The 23,656-nt window shown below is 34.5% G+C and overlaps 1 protein-coding gene across 2 annotated transcripts in view; it reads right to left on the reverse strand.

Moving 5' to 3' along the window:
- Positions 1 to 23,656, reverse strand: part of CAP2 (cyclase associated actin cytoskeleton regulatory protein 2) — a 157,487-nt gene that overhangs the window by 133,512 nt on the left and 319 nt on the right. Inside the window, exon 1 of one of the 2 annotated variants that reach the window (XM_051970644.1) lies at positions 23,328 to 23,412. The exons of the other annotated variant lie outside the window; for it this stretch is intronic. The gene's annotated coding sequence lies outside the window, so the exon portion shown is untranslated. Of the gene's footprint in view, positions 1 to 23,327; positions 23,413 to 23,656 lie in introns of those variants that run through there. 2 annotated transcript variants of the gene reach the window in all.

A 23,656-nucleotide genomic window follows, 5' to 3' on the forward strand; every position in this document is an offset into this window, starting at 1 on the left:
ACAAGTTATCTAAGTGAGGACTACAATAATCTGAAATTTGAGGAGTGTCTGGAAACTAATGTTTTTATAATCCAGAATGAGGAAAACCGATTGTAGTTGTATGGCTGCATCTTCCTGTGAGGTCAAAAATATTCAGTCTATTCTATAGCAGGATTGGAGATGCCCTTCAGTTTAGGGTATTATAGAGCAGCTGTACCCAGAGAAAGCCAAAAATATCCTCCACTGGGAGACATTCATACAGATGGAAGGATATACTAATCCTACAGAACGACGTATCTATATGCTCAGTGTGATCATGACTGGATTCAACATCTGCTTTCTTTCTGTGGCTTTTGGATCCCAGTAGCATAGATTTAGAGTTGCAAGGTCATTTAACCCATCATCTCTCATTTTATATAAGAGCAAATGATGCCTAGAAAGGTCAAGTGGCCTTTCCAAAATCACACAGATAGTAAGTAGTAAAGTTGGAATAAGACCCAAGATACCCTGCTGCTTCCCCCTTTCCTTCCCATTCTCTTCCCCTGTATGTTCATGCCATGTTCAAGATAATCTTTGGTGAATTATCTTAATAATTAATAATGAATGCCAGGAAAACAGCATTGAGTTTTAGTATCAGTTCATAGAAATCTTCCCACATTTCTCTGAAATGATATATGTGCTGTTTCTTACTATACAATATTACTGTATATAACATATTTTATATGCTGTTTTAAAACATTCATATAATATAGCCTCTAAATCCATTTCCAAACTGATAATCCCCCACCTTATTTTCTTTGCTATTACAAAGAGTATTGCTGTTCTGAATATTTTGGGGTACTATGTTCCCCATCTCCCCCCATTTTGGACTTCCTTGCAATAAATACACAATATAATTTGGGATAAAAGCAATAAGCATGAACACTTGTCATTTTTCTTGCAAAATTCTAAACTGCTATCCAGAATAGTTAAACTGATTCATAATTCTACTAATACTGGAGTATATTGGCAAATCTTCTTTTAATATTAGCTTTTCCATGTTTTAATTTATCTTTGCCAATTTGCAAGTTGTGAAGTGAATTCCCATTTTAATTTCTCTTGCAAATGATTTTATTTACAGTTTTTCTTTAAATATTCACAAATGAAATTGTTCAGTCCTTCTCTTTTAATATTTGATTTTTCCCAGATTGGGATTTCAGGGTCACATTCGGCTCATAAAAAACTTTGGTGGAATGCCTTTCTGTCTTTATTTGAAAATAGTTTTTGAAACATAATTATTAAGATGATAATTCACCAAAGATTGTCTTTTTCTTTTTCTGAAATGTAATTCTTTCTTAATATTATGTAAGTCTTGGATAATTAATTTTAAGCAATGTCTACTTTGTCTTGATTTCTGATCATATATCACTTTCCATGCATAAGTGAAATTTCTTGCTACTTTAGCAAAGTTCTTTGATTATAGTTCTTTTCTACCTACATCTGGGACATGAATATAATCCTTTCTACCCGCAATTCCCTTAAGATACATGGAAACAGAGAAAAGCATTTATTCTGAAATTACATGTTTGATTCCTCTCTATCCTCATTATCTAAAGATTCAAACATACTATTAGTCATGACAATCACTTAGCTTTAAATGTAATATTTTACTATTAATGTCCATTATTAAACATAACTAAACCCAATGTCTGCTGAGGCCACAGGCTGCTGTGGGGTTCAACGGGGGGAGGTGGAGTGGGGAGTGAGGGGAAGTGAGAGAGAAAGGGAGATCATAAGTAGGGAATACATAGGCAATATTGATAATTTACTCATAATTAGATGAACTAACCAATAAGTGAAAACAGAATTAAGGCAGTGACATCCAAGGAGATGGTTGAAAATCCAGTCCACAAAAGAGAAGAAACTATAGTACCAGCTTTTTCCCTCAGTTTGAGGAATTTGATTAGATTTCTTGTTCAAACAAAAACAAATCTCAGAGTAAGACCTCCTAGAAGTCTATAGAGAAGCACATGAAAGAGAAAACTTGCTATTAGTGAGAACTAGAAGCAGCATGCTGGGCTGTTCTCAACATCTGTATATGTAACCTGGCTTCCAAAAAAGTTTCAGGTATTTTGCATGCTGCTGTATTTGAGGAAGTGGCTCTAAGTTGAAAAGAATGATGAAAAATAATGTATGGATATGTAAACATATATTATATTAACATATACTTTAACATGTTTAACATGTATGGGACTACCTGCCATCTAGGGGAGGGGGTGGAGGGGAAGGAGGGAAAAAGTTGGAGCAGAAGGTTTTGCAAGGGTCAATGCTGAAAAATTACCCATGCATATATCTTGTAAATAAAAAACTATAATAAAGAAAAAAAAAGAAAGAAAAGAACGCTGAGATGATACCTAGTACTTGTCTAAGGAGGTAGAGCGGTTATCAGAGCTTCTCAGGGAAAAGACACATATAGTTCCAGAGCCTTTTTAGGAGAAATATGCAGAGGAAAAAAGATTTTGGAAGTTGTAGACATGCAGAAGAAACAAGCTCCTTAATATGTGCCTGATTTCCAGCTTGTCTTCCTAGGGACTTCGGAAGGAGAGCTTCCCCTTGGACAATTGTATCCTCAGCACTTAGCATAGTATATAGCATAGTATATATATAGTTGGAGAAGTGATTATTTGCCTATCTCATGGCTCTATGTTTCTAACCTACCTTAAATATCTTTGTCTAGGAATATGTGATAGATTCAGAAGGAACACTGCTTCTCTGGTTACTTTTAAGGGGGAAGGAAGCCTTTATCTTACACTTGTCAGCTTTGCCTTTTCACTGATCACATAAAATACTATCAGAAATAATGAATTGTGAGTAAATCCATTAATCCAGGAAAAGAGAAACTAGAGAGAAAGTATATGGATTAGAATATAACAAAACAAAACACATACATAGAATGAATAAATTCTGAGACTTCAGCTCAAACCAAGAGATCCCCCAAGTCCCTTAGTAATGTGTTGTGACATTCCACAACAGACATTTTCTAAATCTCTAAAAAGTGTCCTCCTCAATACAAAGAATACCTGCATATACAGTATGCATTGGGAAATTGAACAATCTCCCAAGCATATTTGATCACTATAAATAGCCAGCCATGTATAACTTAAGTAAAAACACTTTGATTCTTTTAACCCTCCATTTTATTTGAACCAGCTGTACTATTTCTAAAAAAAAAAAAAAAAAACAAAACAAAAAAAAAAAACTCCCCTTTCCCAAAGAAGTAATAGATTTAAAAAAAAAATCACTTTAACCCTAAGCATCCAATTGTTCTCTCAGCTTCTTACAAACAATTCCTCTAATTCCTCCCTCCCACTCCGAAAAGGGCAACAACATAATCTTTATGGAAACAGGCAGGGGAGAAAATTCCCTTTTTCTTCCCTTCCACACTCTACTCAGACAGTTTTATGCCCAAAGGAGAACTGTTCGTTTGGAGAGAGAGGCCCCTGTGGCCTTTAGCTAACACAGTTTTTCATGGGCCTTTTTTTTTTTTTAAATGCTTAGGAAACTGCCACAGAGGGTAAAGGGAGAAAATTCTGGAGAACTCCCTCTCAAAATGTAGAACTTTTGCCTGTACGTGTAACATAGTGTTCGTTTGATTTTATGTTTAACTATATACTGTTTAGAATTCTGCAATTTTTGTGTGTGAACATTTATTATTTCTTCAGTATGATTGTAATAATAACAGTTGCCATTTATCTAGTGCTTTAATTTATGTAATACTTTATTTGTTTATATGTGTATAAATACAAATAATCCTTACAGGGTTGTATGACCACTCTGTATTGCAGATATTGTTACCTCCATTTTATGAATGAGGAACCTGAGGTCAAGAGAAATTAAGTGATTTACCCATGCTCACACAGCTAATAAATTATAGAGGGAAGATTTGACCCTGGGATTTTTTTAATCCAAGTCCAGTCCACTAGCCATTGATCAAAAGATGGGTCAATTACTGGTATTGATACACTTAGATTGGTTAATCTAGGTTATAATCATTCGGAGGTTGTTTTATGCTCCGAGGTCACCCCAACCAAAGACTCAGTGGCTTATACAGTTTGTTCCGGTAGGACCACACTACCTCTCTAAAATTCTTCAATGGTTGGGGCTATCTCAGATTTCTTTGAATCTTTCAAAGTGCCTAGGCCATTGCTTTGCACAAAACAGAATATTTTCTTTTAAGCCCTATCCCACTGCCACATTTCTGGGACACATTCCATCTAAAAGTCAGACAACAGTTTTTCTCAGGGTGCCAAACTTCCCTCTCCTAAAATCCTAAGGTCGTCTTTTTCTCTTCTTAAAGTGATTCTGGTCCTCAGATAGCTGAACTATGGGTTAATTGGATTTTCTATAGTTCCTTTCCCTGCATGATTTAAAAAATTTTTAAGAGTACATTATAATCACTAAGTACCTAACTCTGAAGTCACCCAAGTACCTTGGAAACAGTTTCTAATTATTCTGCAAAGTTGTAAAAACAATTCTGGGGAAGGAGGCCAACTATTACAATATAACACTGTATCTTAGGAAATTAGAAGACTCATAAACAGAGATTAGATTACTTTCATAAAGAGACCGTCAGTTACAAAAAGTGTACTTAAATCTTTTGCTTTCCTGCATTGTTACAAGCGATTCTCCATATATGGAATGTTCTTTCTTACTTAACCTTGTAGACTCTTCAGCTTCCTCCAGTTTCCTTTTCTGATTCCATCTAGTTGTTTGCATTCTCTATCCTTTCTCTCTAGAAATTACTTTGTATTTATTTATTTATTTTGTGTGTGTGTGTACATATTAACCCTAAGATGTAAGCTTTTGGATGGCAGAAACTATTTCATTTACACTTCTTTCCCCTCCACATTTGCACATAATAAGTGTTTAATAAATATTTATTGAAATGAATTAGACTGGTTTGAATTCCTTACTCCTCATTTCAAGTTCTCTTCCCTTACCAGGGAGGCATAAATAAGGGGTGAGGTTTAAATCCATGAAATCAGTAACAACTATCATAGATTCAAGGGAAACCAAACTTCAAGATGAAGAATGAGTGAGAGAAGGGAAACGGAAGATGTCCTAGATTCAGCAATGAAGACTTTCTGATTTCTTTGACAAAATAAAGAACTTAAGAAATTCCTGCACATGTTGTCTGCACAACAAAGATACAAAAGATATGCCATAGACTATGTATTTTTTATCTTTGTAGTCTGTAACCATGAGATGACAGACAGTTATTACATCTAAAATCTAATCCAAGGAGTTTCATCTGCCCACTGGGTAACAATTTGTGGGGAGCACTCCTGGCCCTAAAGCTTCATTGGGGAGTAAGGTTAAATATTCAAACATTGAAACTATTAATAAAAACTTATTAATGTCAAGCAATTGAACAAAAGAAATAAGACCTCATTAACTTGAGCCCATATCAAAGTCAAATAAGGCAAAGTCAAATAACTTGACTAAAAAGTTTCATATTATATATTAGACATATATAAAATAATTTAAATGTGTGGGTACTCCTAATGTGTTATCTCTATCCAATAATAAGTTGACATACTATTGGAGAAACCAGTAGTTTCACTACTGAAAGTACACATATATTCTTATTCACACCATATTTTAGTGTTTGAAGTAAATTCTGTGTTATGGAATTTGACTTATCTTGGTCCTAAATCCTATAATAACCATAGAAAAGACTCACACCAAACACTGTCAGTCAGTTAATAAGCATAATTGCTATTATGCTTATTATTAATAATAACTATTAATGTTTAATAAATTAAATGTTTATTTGATCCTTGTGGATACAAAGTCAACAGGATAACAAGCATTCATTAAGCATCTGCTATGTTGCCAGGCCCTGTGCTAAGTGTTGACAATACAGAGAAAAGCAAAAAACATAGCTACTGCTTTCAAGGCAATCACCTTCTAATGAGAGAAGATAACATGCTAAAAGATATATACACACAAGATAAAAATAGTATAAATGAGAGGTTATCTCAGAGGGAAAGAACTAGTAGCTGAGAAGACTTAGGTTATCTTCATAAGGAAAAAGTTATTAAGAATATTGATTTACTTAACTTTATAAAATGTGTTATTGAATGCATCTCTGAGAAATGAGGCAGAGCCTATGGTGTGGTGACCAAAATCCTACATAAGAATCTTGAACATGGGCATACATTTCTTTCTAGGAAAGAAAAGAGGAATCTAAAATACACTTTTCTCCAGAGTGACCTGCTTTTCTTTGCAATTCACCTTGAGTCAAAATCATTATTTCCATCTTGTCAGGTCTGGAACCTTATACTCTGATTATACACACACACACACACACACACACACACACACACACACAACACACACACATCCCACACATAGCCAAGTCAACCTACAAAATGGACAAAATTTCCAAATGGCAGTCATGGTTCTCTGTGACATCTCTCCCTTCCCCCATTCATTTCTGTTTTGAAAGTGATAGTGGAAAAGTAGCAGAAGACTGGTAAAAGTGACCAAGAATCTCACATTTTTTAGATATAGATAAACTAATATAAATGTGTAGGTACTTTTAATGTATTATCCCTGTCCAACAATGAGTTGACATACTATTGAAGAAACTGGTAGTTTTACTATTTAAACACACATACGTTGTGTATATTGTTATTCTTACTATATATTGATATTCTCACTATAAGTAAAAAAACCGAGAATAAAATGAAGTTTGTATGTTCTCCTAGGAAAGGAGAAAAAAGAAATTGTCAGAGTCCTAAAGGCAATAGGAAATAGCATTTAATGGGACTTTTGGTAATCTCATCGTCTAGGTACTTGTGATGAATATAAGCAAATAGATCATCAAGAATGTGACTAAAACTTATTTACCAGCATCTACTGTAGAAGATAAAGCAACAAAACAATTCTATTAAATGTTAGCAGTGGATAAAGTGATGGCCCTGAAATCCAGAGGATCTGAGTTCAGATCCCAATTGGGACACTTACTACCTTACTAGCTGAGCAAGTCATTTATTCTGTTTGTCTCAGTTCCTCATCTGTTAAATGAGCTGGAGAAAGAAATGGCAAACCATTCCTGTATCTTTGCCAAGACATCCCAAGAGCTGACTGAAAATGAAGGAACACATTGAATATTAAGTCCTTGGTAAGATTCTCCAAACTAAATCACTAAATAACTTCATACTCAATGATTTCAAGCAAAAGATAGACAAAGAGAAAAGTCATTTGACTTTTTAAGATTCTATTTTCTTTAATTGTACAATAAAGGGTGTCCCTTTTAGCTCTAGACCTATGAGCATATAATCTTTGGCAAAACAAAAACAAGAATTGTAGGAAAATAAGGCTCAGGATCAGTAAAAGAAAGAGGCCAAATGCTTACAGACTCCTCAGAAATTTTACATTTATACATCATAAATACTTTCTTCAAGACTAGAGTTGGAAAATGTTGACCAGATTATATACTAAATATAACTATTTTAAAATAAAGTGGACTATCACTGCATAAATAGAAAACAAGAAACATCAATTGAAAAAGTATGATAAAATTATCTACTGATTAGAGCAAAATCAAAGTAAATACCAAATTCAAATAAAGGATAAAGATGAAAAAAAGACAAAGGGTATGACTATAGTATCTTGAACCTGAACTATTTATGCAAGTTTTTGATTCTGAAAAATGAGAACTGGACAAAGTGTTTTTATTTTAATTTTAATATCATTTTTAGAGAAGTCTGACAGATGCAAAACAATTGCCAAAATGAAGATATCAAAAGAGATATCCTACTTTAAATCAATATGATACTCAAGATAAAACACTAGTGTGTAGAGTATAAGTTTATTTGCAAAAACATGAAATGAAATAACAGAAGATTGAGGATAGCATTATTTTACAAAACAGCAAAAAGCAGCTGAGCAGAAAACTAATCTGTAGAAAGAGTTGGAATGGAATTTATCTCAATCACTCGAAGGTGTTTTGTAGATGAAACCAGAAGGAAAACACTGAATACTTATAAAATGGAATTTATCTGTCAGATGTGTACAATGATCTAATATCAGTTTTGAAAATGTAATTACTCCATTGAGGCTTTGCCAGCTGATATACTAAGGTAAAGTGTCAATGGTATTTTAGGAGACAAAGTTGGATAGATGTATCTGACTAAGTAAACAAAGAAGAAACCCAGGTCAAAGTTGTCATAATTTTAAAGACAATTAGGTGAAAAATGATTTTAAAGGCATTTAGATTCTGAAAATGTCTCAAAGAACATGTAATTAAAAAATACATTTTATCAAAATCTTTTTTAGTTACTAGAATTTGGTTTTTGTACTTTAAAAAATAAAAGATGAAGAATGAAAAATCGGAATTAGAAAAAATGAATATCAGCAAGTACTAGTCATATGACTACTTTCTCATCTTTATAAAAATCTTTGTAAAAATTATTTATGCACATATTAAGGATATGACAAAATGTAGGAAGAGAATAGGAAAGTTTTTGTAGACAATTTTTTATAGCAGACCTCAAACTTTAAAGTATCACAGATGACTGACACATATAGAGAAAAGAAAGTTGTTTATTATCTATCATTTATAGTAGAGTAACATGTAGGAAGAATTAAAAACTATATTCTACTTAGGGATCTCATGTATTTGTTGAAACTGGATAAGTTTATGTGATAGGATAAAACAAGGAGACATGTTCACCTACTCTCATGAAAGGCATCATGTATGGATTTAAAGAGCCTTTTTTATATACGATGAGATTTTCCAAAGCCTTTTCAGTGAAATCCATTATCATATACATGGAAGAACAAAGTGGATGAAAATGCATATTTCCCAGTTTATTATATGCAGTTGAATGGGCAATGCCTTAAATGGAAAAAATGAGATCCCCTTCCTTACAATCATATTGGCATTTCAGAAGCTATTATTGGGGGAAAAAGTAGGTTGGTTCATATTTAGAGTTTTGTGTAGTAGTGCTATCAGTGATCTTAAACTGATCAATGACACAATATCTCATATCTTTGATATCAATATGGTATCTATTATGGTAATACTATATGATTATCTGAATCATGGACTATAATGATTTCATAATAATCACAATTATCAGGGACTCAATGGGCAATGGAAGACTCACAATGTATACAAGCTGTAGCATATTACCACTAATGACTTGCAAATATTCAAGAAGTAGTATAGGGACAGCTAAATAGCACAGTGATCCTGAAGTCAGGAAGACCCAAGTTCTAATAAGACCTCAGATATTTAACACTTACTAGCTATGCAACCCTGGACAAGCCATTTAATACTAACTGCCCTGAAAAAAAAAAAAAAAGTAATGTAAAGGATATAATCAAGAACATATATGCTTGGAAAAGGAGATAGACTGCTCGTGTAATAAGACTGAGAGAGAACATATAAGCAGCTTATATGATACATTGATACCCTCAAGATATAAGAACCAATGAACCTCTAGTACACTGGGGAGTACTAAATGAAAAATATACAAAAAGACATGGAAAAGAATAATATAAAATGGGAAGATAGAAAAATGTGCATTATGTACCATAAAGGATTATCCATATTGATCTGTGTCTAAGTAAGCTCCTTGGGGGCAGCAACTATGTGTTAACTTGATATAATTCATAAAATTTCTTTTCATAATAAAAGGTGATAATAAGAATAACACTTATTTAACAGTTCTGGATCTGTGATTTCACACGTCCTACTCCTATACTTCCTATATTGATGTAAATGATGGGATTTATTTTTTTTAAGCTTTCATGTGGCCACGATAAGTCAACCCATTGTTGATCTCATTAAGTGAATTTCTGCATATTTAGCTTGGATGGTTCTTGGGTAGTTAGCCAATTTATTTAGCACCTACTCTGAACCAGTCACTATGCTAAATGTTAGGGATATAAAGAGAGGCAAAAAGACAGTTCCTGATCAATATAATGAGGAAGGCAACAAGTAAACAAATACAGTTCAAACAAGTTATATTATAACCCTATATAAGGTCTTATAACTATGGGAGTTGCAAAATTATGATTATCAGTAAATGTCTGATTTCTATATCTTTTTATATATCTATATACCTAGGGTCATGTAAAAAATTCTGGGGTGAAAAGGGTTATAAGTGGAAAAATTTTAAGAAACCTGGATATACAAGATAAATGGGAAATAATTAAAAGAGGAAAGACATCAGAACTAAGTAGGATTGGGAAAGACTTCCTGTAGAAAATGATATTTTAATTGGAACTTAAAGGAAGCAGGAAAGTAGGTAGATAGATAAGAGAAGGAAGAGTATTCTAGTCATGAAGGAATAGCCAGGGTAAGAAAAGGCCCAGAGCTGAGAGAAGTAGTATATTGTTCATGGAATAATAGGAAAGAACCAATGTCACTAATCCTAAGAGATTGTGATGTGATTAAGGTATATGAAGACTAAAATTGTGGAAGGGGATTAAATTATGAAGGACTTTGAGCTTGTATTGATCTTGATAGTGACAGGGACCCACTGAAGTTTATTCAGTGGGGGACTGGGTGGGAAAATAATCTTGACAACTGAATGGAAGATGGATTGGAGTGACAAGAGACAGAGAAGATAGGCAGACTCAACAGTAGGCTATTGCAGTAATCTATGAGTGAGGTGATGAGATCTATACTAGAGTGGTGACAATATCAGAGGAGAGACAGGGAAAAATTTGAGAGATAGATTTAGTCTATCATTCAAAACCTTTCCATGTATGCAGGCCTCCTCAAACTTTTCTCTCATTGACACAACCTTCAAAAACTCATGGTTATTGCCACATATCAAGGAAGTATCAAGGTGAAACTTTTTTGAAGAATAACAAAAGTAAAAATAAGGTTCACATTTACAAAATACTTTACAATTCATAAAATTTGTTGTCACAATAGTCCTATGGAATGGGGAGAACTACTATCTCCATTTTACAGGGAAAGAAACAGAAGCCCTAAGAAGTTAAATGATTAGTCTAGTCATATAATATAAATGATAAATAAATGATAAAGCCAGATCTCAAATCCAGGGCTTCTAATTCCAAGTCCAGAGATATAGCTACTTTACATCCCTAAATCTTAACATTTCACAATTGATAAACATAGGTAGACTGAAGGAATATTAGAATCCTTCCTAAAAATATAGTGAGCTGAATCACCCCACCCAGAGACCAGCTCTAGAAGGCCTCTCCACATAGGCCACAGTCCTCAATTCAAAAGCTTCAATAGTTGCAATACACAAAGGGCCATCATTTCATCAAGAACAAGTTATTACTCTCAATGCTATTGGAAATAATTTATTTTATTAAATCTTGTCATTTCAGTGTTAAGTATGCGATATATCTTGCCTTTGGGGAAATAAAGTATGCTTTAACTTTTAATCTCTAGCTTTAGGGACAAAGTATCATTTTACCTATTATACCAATTAAATAAAAATGTAATAACTGATTCAGCAAATATAAAAAAATCTCAAAGATCAATTCTTAATTGCATTGCAAGTCTTGCTTCTAGAGATTTCCAACAAGTGCAAATATGGTCACTTGACTTAAAATAGCTCAGGTGACGCAGACAGGTCATATGTCTTTCTCTTTATAGATCTCTTATGTTTCCTTTTATGTTTCTAGACTCCTAATTCCATATTTATAATTTGTCCTGTTGTAACTCCTTTTTTCCCCTTCAAAAACACACTGAAAGATTTTATGTCTCCTCTACATCTAAAGAATAAATATATATTATTCCTATGTGTTGTGTTCACATTTTTCCAAGGGCTAACAGGGATGAAGACAAGGCAGTAAACATGAGCAGAATGAGAGAATACTATAAGGAAGAAAAATATCTGAATTATTTAGCATGTATCTATACAAGAAAAAGAAAGGGAGTGTAGTGGGTACAAGGCCAGCCTTGAAACCAGGAGTATCTGGCTTCAATATATTAAATATATCATTTATACACACACACACACACACACACACACACACACACACACACACACCCACCCCCCTACCTATTTGTGTTTAATGGTAGCCATCTCTAGAGTGGGGGGAGAGGGAAAAAATAGAAAAAAATATGATAATTTTATTATATATTTAAAAGGAACAGCACATTGTACATAAAAATCCATAGTTTCATGTGAATCATTTTTTTATTATACAATATTATAGAAAAGCCCTTTTTAGCCCATTAATTTAAAAAAAAAAATAGAATAAATTTTGCCTCTGCTCTATCCTGGCTGTGTGAATCTGGGCAAATCACAACTTCTCAGCTGCCTTCTTAAGCTAGCTCTCTAGGTCAAGAAAAGTTGCAAAACATTTATTAAGGTAAGTTGCAAAAATACCAACCCACACTGCTGGAGGAAGTTTCTTCACCTAACATTTCCCTAGATCAATGAAATCACAGGACCAGGGGAGTAAGAGAGAGATTAGGTCCAAAATTTACCACTTGCTATAGAATTCTTCTATCTAGGTGAAGTGATTGGCCCATTTAATAAACATTTATTGATTTGGTTGATTGACATTTTGTTTTCACTCCTGCCTATCTCATGGAGTAATTATTATAAGACTTAAATAGTTGTCCTGTAGTGAAAAGGGCACTGGATTTTGTCCCCAAATGGTATTTACTAGTCATGTGACTGGAAAGCAAAATCTTCTTAAGGACAAAGAGAGTTTTTCACTTTGTCTTTATATCCCCTGATCAGTTTGTCAGTACGTGTCTGTCTCATTCTCTCTCTTTTGATAATCAGGGTTAAGAGACTTGTCCAAAGTTACCCAGCTAGTAAATTGTGTATCCCCTTGGTCTCTTGCACACAGTAGGTTTTTAATTCAGTTTGCTGGATTAATCTAGATTTTGCTTCAGTTTCTTCAGCTTTAAAATGCGGTGATAGGTGATGACAATATTTATATAGTATCTAACAAAATACTTTATGTATATCAGTCAGTCTTATTATATATATATATATATATATATATATATAATAAGACTGACTGATATACATATATATATATGACATAATACAGTGGATTAAAAAAAAGACCTGAGGTCAGACGATCTGAATTCGAGCCTTGGCTAGTAGCTTATGACTTTATTTAATAATACTTATACTACCTGCCTCAAAGAGTAATTATAAGCAAATATTTTGTGAGTCCTGAAGTGCTATAAATATGAAAGCTACCAGAATTATAGTGTACTGAGAATAATAGAGCATGTCATAGTAAATATAATAAAAATGTCATTTATGATTTCATGTAACCACATAGTCTGAAGTTCTGAAAAGAAAATCTTTGTTCATATGTCAAGCACACATGTGCATCTTGGTGAAGGTACTACTCTCATAGCTCTTGGTTAGAGAGGTTTATTTTGGCCAAATCTGCCAGGCAATCACTAATGAAGGTAATATGGAAAAACTAAAAAGAAAGGGCAAATGAATATTTGCACTTTTTCCTATCCAAAAGCTTTCCTATAATAACAGTTTTTCTTATTGGCCAGATAAGATGCCTAGCAAAAAAGCATTTTTAACAAATCTTTACATTATTAATCTGAGATTCCATGGATTGCAAAATCTTTATGGTTCTAGTTACTTTACTGTGTCAGTGTGATTTCTTAGTAAATCCCTTAGTAAAAATGAAAATTTGCTTTGCTTTTTAATGTCAAAGGAACAATTCTTGAATGTCCTATGGGTATAATACAAAGCTATTGGACTTAAAATGCATGAATCAGGTTGATTGATGATGGAGTGTGTCTTTCAAAGTGGAAGTATTCAAATCATTGTTAAATGGCTTCAAGATAGCACTACAGCAGAGAAGTTAGAATGTATGTTAGGATGAATATATACAAGCAAAAGGAAGCAGAAAATCAAGAAAATTATTACAGTCATTGAAAAAGGGAAAAAACTCACATCTAACCCTTTCTATACAAATACCTTCTTTTCTTCAATACCAAAAGGTTCAGACTGAATCTACTTATAAGAGTAATATTATACATAAGAGTGAAAAGAGCACGGGGGCTGGCACAAATAGATTTGGTTTTGCCACTGGTTAGCCCCATGACTATGAACAAATCATTTAATCTAACTGAGCCTCAGTTTCATAATTTGTAAAATGGGGATATTAGTTGCATGTTACTTTATTGATGAATTGTTCAAGATCAAATGAATAAAATATATGAGCCCTTTTTAAACTATAAAGGGCAGGTTTTTATATGACTCTGCATGTGTATGGGTATGAGTGTTCAAATAAAAAGGCTTAAATTTTATTGCCTTCACAAGAAGAAAAATTAAGAATAATTATGTTAAAAGAGAAATATCTAAATGGGAAATTGTCCAAAAAGGCTATCAACCTCTGTTTGAGAAATGACTAATAAGACTGCCAGTTTCTACATCTATACCTAAAAACAAGAGAATAAACACCTGCTATGGAAGAAAGTTAGTATATCTAAAGTGGTGTAGTATGGCGGCAAAAATACATGACTTAGATTAGGAAAGATTTGGGCCTCTATCCTGATGCTTAATAGGGCAGTTACTTAATTTCATTAAGCCTCAGTTTCCTCATCTGTAAAATGAGGATAATTGCATTTATTCCCTCTTGTCTCTTAGACTCCTTCCATAATCTGAAGCCTTTTTCTACGAGCATGAGAAAGTCTGTTTCTTAAAAGTTTGCTTATCTTTCTACATGTTTTATATGTTTACTTTATCTTCATCACTAGTCTAAAATACAGGTATTTTCTAGACTGGGCATACTTACTGGGAATGAAATTAAGAGAACCTGATTGAGAGAGACAATTCCAGAAAGGGAGAAAGAAATGTAAGATTGAGGTGCTTTGCCAAAGCAATGTCCTTGACAGAGAGCTTAGAATAAGAGAATTATAAGGTTCTATTGTTATCATCTCACAGAACTGAATGAGAATGCTTGTACCAAGAAACCCATCTATGCAGTGGATAGCAAAAGGGTGGAGGTGATAAGAGTGGCTGACAAATGGCTCACCATAGCACACCATCATTGCACTATGGGAAAAAGGCTTTGCCATATTGAAGTCCTATGGAAATGTGAGTCAGTATTATCTACTGATTCCTTTCAAGTCATAACATACTAACCACAATTTATTGTTGCATAATAAAGTAGAGAGAATGCTTATCAACACATTTTGACCATTAATTTATGTTAATAAACATGTTTGAATGTAATGTGTATTTTTCCTTTTTTAAGTCAATTTTTTCAGATTGAGATTACTCCTTCCTTAGTAAATCTGAAGTGAGATATCACTACAAAATTCATTTGTAAAGCAATATTAGTCATTTCTTTTTATTTAAAAAATTAATATCTATGCAAAGTTTTTCTTGAATTTCCAGACATTAGTTCTTGTTGCCTTTTTAAAGTACTTGGTTATCACATATCATTGTATCTTCTCCCAGCAGAATTCATTTGTTAATAACATTTGTTAAGAATCTACTATTATTAAGGCCCTATGCTGTAATGTATGCTCCTTGAAGACAGGACCATTCTGCTTTTGTCTTGATTTTTTTGTTCTTGCATCTAGCATTAGGATAGTATTTACTAAGGGCCTGCTGTGGTCCAGATACCATGCTAAATGTTTTGCAAATATTATTTCATCTGATCCTCACAGAGAACTGTAGGTACTATTTTTACAGGTGAGGATGCTGAGGCTGACAGAGGGACTTGCCCAGGGTTACATATCTAGAGGCTAGACTTAAACTCAAGGCTTCCTGATTGCAGGACCAGTTCTCTACCCACTGTGCAACTTACTGAGAAGAGGGTTGAAGAAGTTATGGTAGGAGGGTACTAGATAACTATCTACCTCGTAATCTCGCTTATAATTTAGTAAGACCTGCTGATGTGCCACTACAAGTCATTTTGCCTCCATGTATGATGTACAGGTAGAAGAATACAGTAGAAGAATGCTAAATCTCTAAGAACACAATATAATAATTGTATTACTCTCTCTGACAATGCATTTTCCAAGATGGTCTCCCATTGAAACTGAAAGAAAGGCTTCATAGAGCAATTAACAATATGGCAACACAGAACTGGGTAATTCCCTTTATTCTAGGCTACAAGATTAGAAATGACCACTATTTAGGACTTAAAATATTTCAAAATGTTCATGGGGCTCTCTTAACAAGACAATGAATATTTGCATGTCCATGCTTTTCAGCAGTGTTTTAAATGATACTCTCAAAGTGATATATTGAATCTTATAAAAATGCAAAAATATCTTTTCTTGATAAAAAAAAAAAAGGACGAAATGAGACAAGGAGGGGAAAGCATGCAAACCACTTGAACTGATATTCTTCTGAGGCTTCTCCTGTTCATAGGCATATAGGGATTTCTTTTTTTGTTTCTTGTTTATGTCCTTGTTGGTCTAATCCAACAGAGGCAATGATTTTGTTATTATGCACACCTGTATAACCATGCAAGACAAAAATACATCTGGAAAAGTTTTCAATTTTTCTGAGTACCACTGAAGAGAAATAGGACCTGTTTTCAGAAAATTGTCAACTTCACAAGAAACTTTGCCAAAAGATACAATATTTACTATGACACCCTAACCCCTAAACAAAATAGGAAAATATCTGGAATCAATCATTTATATTTGTAGCAATATTTCCCTCTCCTAAACAAAAGAGAATCCTGCCTCTGTTCTTCTACCTAACCACAACCTCCCAGACAATATCCTGGAACTTAATGAAGATGTTTTCTGTTATTACTGGCATTCTCTAATTCTTAAAGCATCCTATTCCAGCCTAACTCTCTCTTTCCTCTCCTGTCAGAGAATAAGATGGCTTCCTCTGACCCTCCTTTAACTTTAGCTCCTTCTTTCCCTCTCTCTTAATTCACCTAGATGTCTTAGATCAAGAGACTGATCTCTATTTCCTCTTCTGATCTCTGTGTTATTACCTCTAATTTTGCCTTTCCTCCTCATGTTATGTTCATTCTATCATCCTTTAGACATTCTGTGTAACCCAAAACTCATGGTCTTAAATCTTTTACCACATATATAACTCCTGGGGAAGAGAACAAAGAGTAACAGCTGGGAGTGCTGTCCAAGGGGACTTCCAAGTCAACCCATAAAGCCTCTTTTATTGAGGGGTTAGTAGGGATGAGATTTTTAGGCAGTCCAATCTAGGATATACTTTTTGTCTTCTAATATGTATCAGTGTGTAATGAAATGAAACTATATCAGTTCAAACTGCTGAAATCATTGCTGACAAGAGAAGACTTAAAAAGTGAAAAGACAAAAACAAAAAAATTGTTTTGTTATACAAAAGTAATATTAAAATAATATATGAACTATTACTATGTATCTGATTATTATCATTCAGGACAATAATAATTATGAGGATCAAGAAATATGCCATATCTAATTCTTAAAAGTTTTCGTTACAGTAGTAGTCTCTATTTATAATTTAATGTCTAATTAATATCTGTGACTTAATTCATATGGAAGTTCCCATTTACTCATCTTGAGTGATTCTGGTTCATGCTCTCTCAATATGCCAGAGGCTTTCTTCTCAGTTGTTGTTATTCATACTTAATAGATACTATTTCATCTCTCAGGTAGTCCATTGTTATCTATCACTCTCCTATATGCTCAGGCCCAACCTTTTTTCTGACCAGTTATTTTTTATAATAATCTATATACTTATTTTTCTCAAAAGTTATCTTTGGAAATATGTTCAACCTATTTGTGTCCACCAAGCATCCTTCTACTTCCCTCTACTTCAAGTGAATTTTGATTCTTTTGTGGTGTTCTAATTTTTATAATCATATAGCATGTCTGGGAGAATACTTGTGCTAAAGCAAGTCTTCTCTTCCAAGGAGAAGCATGGGATCATTGAAAGCACTAAATGGTTTCCTGAATGCAAACCAATTATCTGCTCTCTTTCATTCATGTACTCTCAGCAATAATATTGTGTTGCATGTATGATATGATGGTTAAATGATAGGGCTATTCATTCCCAACTTTAAAAATTAAAGCGAGAATTGAATACACACAGAAGAATTAGTATCTTTTCCTCTTCAGAGAATCATCAGGCTAGTTTTAACTAAGAAATCTTAATATAAATGAGATTGATTTTGCAAACATTTCAGAATTTATACATCCAAATGAGTGTTGTCAATGAAAGTAGTCACTTGGGAAGGCTTATCACAACAAAGCTCAAAATGCGTCTGGAATTTCTGAAGTATTACATTCACATTCAATTTCCAAGTCCCATAATGAAACCAGCTTCATTACTTAATAGTTAGATGTCATTTTTTTATTTTTCAAAAAACTGTTATTATATAGCCTGAGCTGGTCCATCTTAATAGTTTATTGCATTTTTAACCTTTCTTTTTGCATAGCACAGTCCAAGTTAACTACTGAGACATAGTTATCCATTCACAACTTAAAAAAAATAAAGGGAATATGAACCTTATTTATGAGTCTTGGTGCCAAATAACTTTTGGCAATTTTGAAAAATATTGATTTAAAAAAGCACAGGGCTTAGAGTCAGGAAGATTGACTTCAAATGTCATCTAATACACTTAATATCTGTGTGATCACAGGCAAATCATTTAATTTCATTAAAGCATAGTTTCTTAATCTACAAAATTAGGATAATGACAGTTGTATAAATGTGAGGAAAGTCCTTTGTAAATCCTAAGCCATTATAAAATGTGATTTACTAGTCTTAGGATCCATCTCTCAAAGGACAAAGATTTTTCATTACTGAAGATACTCAAAAGTCTTAGAAGGCAAAGTCAAGAGAAAATTTTAAAATGCTTTGAGAAATTAGCATTATTACTGAGTATTCTTCAAAGATGTCTCTTTAAAAGCACAGTTCTCATTTGGATATACAAGGGAACCCAGTGTACTATAAAGTATCCATGCAGGATATAACCTCCGCCCCCCACCTATTATACATCATAAATTTGGCCTCATTAAAGCAGGGACTTGGCTATAATAAACATTCAATAACTAATTGGTAATAATTTCACTTGCATTCTTAACATTTAGAAGGACAGTTTTTGGGATTACTTAGTTCTAGTTCTGTAAAAATTAAGAAAATTTGAATGGGTAAATTTTTCTTTTTCTTGCATTCCCTTATTGCAAGCAGAGGGAAACATCAGTCAGTTGAAATAAGATGTGCTTTAAAATTGGGATCTTTCCTTTTCAAATTTCCTATTACAACAGCTGAAGCTTCAAAAACTTCAAGAAAGACCTTAATTGCTGGCAGAATCAGAGAGCAGTCATTTTTTGGTGTTTGTTTTGTTCATTTTCTTTTCTTTCCTTCTCTTTAACAACCCCAGAAATATCAAAGGTATTCTTGCATAAAAAAAAAGTTTCAAGAAGACAATCTGGGTCTGGAAGCCAGATATTTATGTCTTGATGCCTGTTCATAAACCTAAGACTTTAAGCAAAATAAAACAAACAAAAAACCCACTCAGTTCTCTAATTAGTTAGTTCCTCCCTCCTTCCAACTTGGACATTCTGCTGTTATGTGAGTTCTCATTTGAGTCTTAGAATGTTATAGTTGAACAAATATTGCTTTCATCTTACATAAAGAAACTGATATTAAAGGACTTGCCCAGGGTCATGTGGCCATTGAAAGGCACTACCCTGCTAAGCAGTGCTCTACTTCACATAATGAATAAGCAACCAATGAAAAACCTATAGCAGCAGCTGTCAAATGAATTAAGATTTCTGTCACTCTCAGGTTTTCAGTTATGGAGATTGATTACAAGGAAAAAACTTAGAGTTTTTCTTTAACATTTTCCACTGGTAAGAAACATGATTTCCTAATGGACCCATTAAAGAAAAAGGTGAAACCAAGATGGAAGTTCCCCTTAGACACAGGTCACTAACCATAGGGCTCCTTCTTAGAAGCTGTCTGATTCCATAGTTTTCCTACCTCATTAGGAATATTCCAAAATACATTGAATAAGCTGTGAAAATATATATTCCCTGTCAAGGAAAGCACTGAAAGTAGAAGGCAAATTCCATATTCTTTCCAAATGAGCCAATTAGAACACCTGTAATGTCTGATTAAGTACACAATGCTAAGAATATTTTGGTTGTAGGTAAGTAATCACTTGTGAACATCATTTAATTAATAGTCATTTTGCATTAACGATTAATGTTGTGCTCAATTTTTTTTTTAAATTTAGTTGTAAGGGCCAAATGAAATGTATTTAACCCAAGTAGAAAGGATTATTCATGTTTATACTACAAAGAAATAGGGCAGGTAGATGGTACAGTGGACAGTCAGGAAGGCCTGGGTTCAAATCCTGACTTAGACATTTAATGCTTTACTAGCTGTGTGACCCTAAGCAAGTCACTTAATTCCAATTGCCTTGCAAAAAGAAAAAAAAGAAAAGAAATAACGCTAAGCACTAAATAATTCTATTTAAATTTGGCCTTACTTATGAGCTATGTGATATTGGGCAGTCACTTAACCCTTGTTTATCTGTTTTCTCATCTGTAAAATGGGGATAATAATCTACCTCCCAGGGTTGTTGTGAGAACCAAATGAAATAACTGAAAAACAACACCTGGGACTAAGTGCATATAAATGTTAGCTATTATTATTATTAAAACTGAATATATTAATTCAATGCAATTAGTTAAAAAATCTCCTGTATCTGAGCCCTTCTCATTACTACCTACTATAGGCTACCACTTTCTTTCAACTTCTTATCACTTTTACTATTTTATAATAGCTTCTTAATTGGTATTCCTGCCCCAAGTTTCTCCTATTTCAACTGTTTTTCACACAAATGCCAAAATTATTTTTTCTTAACTGCATATATGATCTATTCTACTCAATAAACTCCAAATAATCCTTCCTATCTTTATGTTAAATAAAAATCCCTCTGTTTGCCTTTTAAAGTTCTCATCACAGTTCAACTAATCTTTCCAATATCATTATTTACTGCTTCCTTTCCTGTACTCTCTGATTCACTCAAACTTTCTCTCTGTATCTTTGCAATGGTTGATGAACCTGGACCACAATCCTGCCTTGTCTCTGTCCCACAGAATCCCCTCATTTCCTTCAAAAGACAGCTGAAGCACGATCTTCTCTATCAACCATTCCAGCTCTCTCAAAATGCTTCTTTCTTCCCTAATTTGTATTTATTTGTTATTTAATCTACAAATACATTATGTATATATTCATGGTTTCTCCCTTCTTAGTTGTATACTCTTCAAGGTCAAGGTCAAGTTTTGTCTCTATGTTCCCAATGCCAGGCCCAGAATGGTACATAAGAAATTCTTGTTGATTAATTCTTTAGAATGTGAATGGATGGCCCAATCTTAAGTCTTGGGTCGGATATCTTTTATTTTTGCTTTTATAGGAGTGAATTAGCTGAGAAATATGTTACAAATATTCAAATCAGTAGGAAAGTAAGATACTTTGTTTTTGGCCATTAAAATTATAATTAAAATCCACAGAACCTTAAACCACTTAATACAACTTTTTAATGTATTTAATTTAATGACCCAGGTGTACTCAACTGAGTTACTGGGAGAATCCTACTCATTAAACCTTTTAGAATTTGATGGGCCAATCTATACTATCTGCTAAGTGTTCAGTAATAATTTATCATTAAATATGTATGCTATCATATATCATTAATGAATATACTTTAAGGTCAGTGAACTGAATTTAGTCAGTCAATCACTTTCCCTTTATTTCTCAAAGCAATTTTTTCTTTTCTTCTGTTCTTTGAAAACTATCAACATGAAACACCAAAGTCTACTTAAGTGGGTGGTTTTGGTTTCAGAATGGGTGGGGGAACTATCTTCCCTTAATATTTCTTTAAAAGGATGCAAGAGATCTATAGGAAGTTAACTCCATCATCATCCCTACTAGGACCTCACAACCTAAACAATGTAAACCTTCCCAATGGATTCTTAACATTACCCAAAATGGGATTTTAAAAAATGAATTCTAAATTAAGACTCTCTACCCAAGACAAGGTTATTTGCTTTATTCATGTATGGTAATGACAAACAATTCTGGTTAACCACTGTCCATCAATCTAATAGGACTCAAAATCCCTATAAGGATACTACTAAAAACATTCCATTTTATGGAAGTAGCAGGACTTATTCCCCTTTGGAGGTTTGGTTCTAATTATGTTTTAAAACGCTTTATAGGTGATATTTATCTATTAATATTGGTCTCGGTACCCAGCTATTATGACCTCCAATAAGAAGAAATATGCCTATGGTATAAAAGGTTGCACTATTGACATCGGCATTCCTCTACTAAGAGCATCCAGAGATCCAGTGGTGTGCTCTTATTTCTCATCTTTCCTTTAGTGCCACAAATGCTCTCTCACTTTTTCAATTTTTGTTTAGTTATCATTTCTTCAAGTCCTGTTTGGATGCTAAGCCAACCCCCGTTCTTATCTCCTCTCCCAGAGAGTGGGTGCTGTTATTATTCTCCCCCTCAGATTTATTCGGAGAATTTTTATTCCTTATCAAGCTCCAATCATTGCATGTGAAAATCCCCGTAAAGTTAAAAGTTAAAACATAAGGCAAAAAAGCCAGCCCAGTAGGCCTCAAGATGCAACCCATCTCTTATCCCAGCCTTAGGTGTTCTTAGTCCCCAGCCCTTCAAGAATTCGCTTAGCGCGAGTGCGAGTGCGAGTGCGAGTGCTTGTGTGTGTGTGTGTGTGTGTGTGTGTGTGTGTGTGTGTGTGTGTATGTGTGTGTGTGTGTGTGTGTTAGGGGTGGGCGGGAAGGGCATGGAGATGCGGGGAAGCAAAGAGGTGACCCAGATAAAGAAAGCGGACGTTCCAAGATGTACTTCAGGAGCCCACTTTCCCGACATCCCCTCTCCCAACCCAGCCTACAAATTCCTGCCCTGTCCGCATAATAGCTCGGACCCCAAACTGAGCTGACCACACAACCAACGCCCACTGCCCCCCCTCCATCCCGCCCTTTTTGTTCACCTTCTCAGCACCCCTCAACCTAAAATGTCTTCTCGCCAAGAAGGGCCCCTCTGCACGCAAGCACACACACATCCACGCGCACACATACAATCGCACACATAAACACACACGCACACACGTGCACACACGCGTGCGCATACACTGGATTCAAGACAGGTGGAGGTCCCCTTTATTCACTTTACAATCCTCCCTCGCAGCCCCTTCCCCAACCCCACCCTTTCAAGAGAACTTCCAAAGAGGGCGGTTCGCAGGCATTCCGGCCACCGCCCACGCTGCTACCCCCAGCCCTATCTTCTTTCCCTTTCCACTCCTCGTTCCCCATCCCCTTCTTTTCCAAGCCCAGTTGGTGCTTATATTACCTGTTTAGATGACCTGGAGTCTTTTCCCCAGCAAAGAAAATGCGCGATCCGGTGCTCAATTCCCCCCTCCTCCTCTTTCCCTCCTCCCTCCTCCCTTCCTCCCGCTGGCCGCTCCTCCTTCAACTCCCTCCTCCCCGCCCCCTTCCCCCCGTTAAAGAGTGTCGGTGTCAGTCACTCAGCTCTTAGAGAGAGTCGCCGCCAGCTTCCGGGAGCTCCAAATACAGACAAGTTGAAGAAAGGCAGGAGGAGGGAGGAGGGAACAGAGGGACAGAGAAAAGAGGCAAAAGCTGGGGATGGAGAGTGAGGATGGAGTGCGTGGAAAGGAGGGA

The sequence above is a fragment of the Antechinus flavipes genome, chromosome 1 (genome assembly GCF_016432865.1).
Source record: "Antechinus flavipes isolate AdamAnt ecotype Samford, QLD, Australia chromosome 1, AdamAnt_v2, whole genome shotgun sequence".
Taxonomy (NCBI): domain Eukaryota; kingdom Metazoa; phylum Chordata; class Mammalia; order Dasyuromorphia; family Dasyuridae; genus Antechinus; species Antechinus flavipes.